We start from the raw sequence: 3276 nt of genomic DNA on the forward strand, positions 1-3276 counted from the left end.
TATTATTATTATTATTATTATTATTATTATTATTATTGTTATTGTTGCTGTTGTGGTTTTGTTGTTATTAAGGAAAACAGCGGAAATACAGAGCTTTGATCCACCTCACTGATATGCAAGCACAGCAACAGAATCTGCGCTTTAAATATTGGGAGGATTAGCCTTGAAATAAAGCTGCTTGAAGACAACCTTGAGACCATCTTCAGCTAAACTGACGTCTGTCTAGACGAAAAGAGCCGTACATTATTATCATTTTTATTATTATTATTTTTAATATTATTATTATTGTAATTGTTATTATCATCATCATCATCATCATCATCATCATCATCATCATCATCATCATCATCATCTTCATCATCATCATCATCATTATTACCGGGTGTCTGAAATAGAGGACCCATTCAAAGGTAAATGACTCGGTGATCTTGGGCTAAACAAAACTTCTCTTTTTAAAAAATCAACCATTGAACGTTACATTTGGCAATATGAAAAAAAATAAATCACGGAATAAGTTCGAAAATGAAATTCAGCCAAAATTGAATGAAATGCTAAACTTTGGAACTTCTTAGAAATAAAACATGTTTTTTGTGGGGGGTTTTAAAACATACTCGCTATTGCGCTATGAAGAATAGATTAACACAAAACTGAAGTTGCCAAATAAACTCAAGGAGGTGGTGTCTATATAAATTGCAAGCGGGCTAACCCAGATTTTGGTGGTTTTCAGAAATCTTGATCTAAATCAAAAATGGGCTTTCCTTACCTATAGGAAAAGTTTGGTCTCATTGGTGTGCATATTGTTTGGATATAGAGAAAACTCTTCTTGTCTTTTATAGAGACTGAACAAGGGGCGCACACTTTACCTTCGTTTTTCTCAAAACAAGCATTTTTCGGGATAAACTCCTTGTGCTTAAAAGACATTAATTGTATGCACCAGATATTGACCATTTCTCTCCGTACAAGCTCCAATATTCCAATGGGAATTTTGAATAACCCTGTCGCAAGTTTTTGAGCCGATTCTATTGCCCGTTTGTTCAATACTGTTTTTCAAGTGTTTGATTTTTTTTCTGGTTGTGTCTGTGGACTCTGTTTGTCCTTAAAATTTTTTTTTTTTAAATTAGAGGCATCGTGATGAAATCAGGAGTTCGTCAAAAAAGTGAAATCAAACAAATTGGCTTTTTTCTGACTGTTGGACAATTTTTTTTCTATTTTTCTTCTTTTTTTCGCTCAACACCTTTTATATCCATTTAAAAACACATCCTGTGTGGATTTTAATGAAGTATATTGATTAAAGGCACAAGAAATGTCAATTTTCAATTTCCAAGATCTCTCAAGATATGGAAATTACAAAACTTTGGAGGCCATTTTCTCGCTAATTTCACCTCTGAAACCATGCGACTCAGACCTTTATCAATCGCAAATAGCCTACCTCGACTTCTATTCAAAATAGATGGATACTTTTTCATAAAAAGCAAGGCAAATGAACACACTTAAAGATGATACAAATAATCCAATGTGCTCAAAAACTGATGAGCGCCTGACTTCACCACGTCGCAACACAAATGAAGAATACAACAACCCCATTGGTAATAATTGAAGGGGCTCAAACCCATTGAAGGGGGGGGGGTGCTCATTCACTCAACATACATGCACGCCAAGCACACGCACACACACACACACACACACACACACACACACACCCACACACACACACACACACACACACACACACACACACACACACACGCGCGCGCACGCACACACATCTACTTGCTTATCACACGCGCACGCTTACACATCGTTACGAAATGAACACATGCAAATACATAATACAATAATATACACAATGCAATTCGCAAAATACATAAATCGACGCTTAATCATTTACGTAACATCGTACTTAAGGTACACCACGCGGTAGCTAGCAGCCAGAAAAAGTGGAATTTGGTATCCAAAACCGATTTTTCGATTTTGGACTATTTTAGTAGAACAACATCTGCTTTATCGATTGAAAATATTTTCAAGTGTCAAAAACATCTATAAAGTACTCACATATGCCACGTTTTTTAACATGTGTTTTGAAATAGACCAGTATGAATTCATTTTTCCCCCTGTTTTCTCATAAATATGATTTTCTTAGGGGGGTGGGTTGCCTGTGCAGAGTTATTTCTGAAAGTACATGTCACAGCTCAATCCCACTTGGCATGACTGTTTCTAGATAATATGTTTGCAACGTACTAAAAGATTATTTTGATATTGTAATAAGTTCTCCGTCAGTATAAAAAGATTGATAGATCACTCTGATTTGTGATCAATTTTTTTGTCTGAGTATCGTATATGACACTATAAGGGCAGTTACAAGAAAAGTGTGAGACTAAGGAAAGTAAATCTTTAGTACGTTGCAAGTTGTATATACAGAAACACGGTGTGAACATATCAAGGCTGTATCAATTCAATCTTTTTCAGAATGCCTGCATAGAATTTTGAGCGAATTTTGGTCTGTCGAACCCATTTCATCAAGAGAATTCAGAAAATTGACTATGAAATCATATTATTGGGATAGTGTGTTTCTGTTTCTTGACCCATATTGGTAATTGGGAATCCCAGTATACGTAATTTAGAGCCCAAACAAAAAGTTCACTTCAGCTGTACCTAGTGCCCCTCATTATATGCATAATAATAGTTGTAATAGTAAAAGTAGTAGTTGTAGTAGTAGTTGTAGTCGTCGTAGTAGTAGTGGTAGTAGTACAAGTAGTAGTAGGTACATGTAGTGGTAGTAATAGTAGTTGTAGTTGTAGTAGTCGTCGTCGTCGTCGGGGTATTTATCTTTGTCGAGATATCAACAAATAACAACAGATAGCAACTGATAACAACAAAATAACAACGATAACACAAAAATGCTTTGATTTCAGCCTCGAAAATCAATATTCATGTGGTTAACCAGGCCCCTACTTTACGTGCACATCTCTGAGCAACTACCAAAAGTAGAATATTCTTTAGCGATGACCGGAGCTGCGTCTCTTTTTTGGTTTGCATTCAAATCGAAAGTAAAACCGAAAGTAACAATTTATCGGGAATAAAAAACTAAATTAGTACGTTTATGTTGATATTTGTTGTTATTTTGCTGTTGTCTGTTGTTATTTGCTGTTATCAGTTGTTATTTGTTGTTATCACTTGTTGTCAGTTGTTATTTGTTGTTATCAGTTGTTATCTGTTGTTATTAGTCATTTGTTGTTATCTCGACAAAGATAAATACCGTCGTCGTCGTCGTCGTCG

The sequence above is a fragment of the Aplysia californica genome, unplaced genomic scaffold, assembly GCF_000002075.1.
Source record: "Aplysia californica isolate F4 #8 unplaced genomic scaffold, AplCal3.0 scaffold00544, whole genome shotgun sequence".
Taxonomy (NCBI): domain Eukaryota; kingdom Metazoa; phylum Mollusca; class Gastropoda; order Aplysiida; family Aplysiidae; genus Aplysia; species Aplysia californica.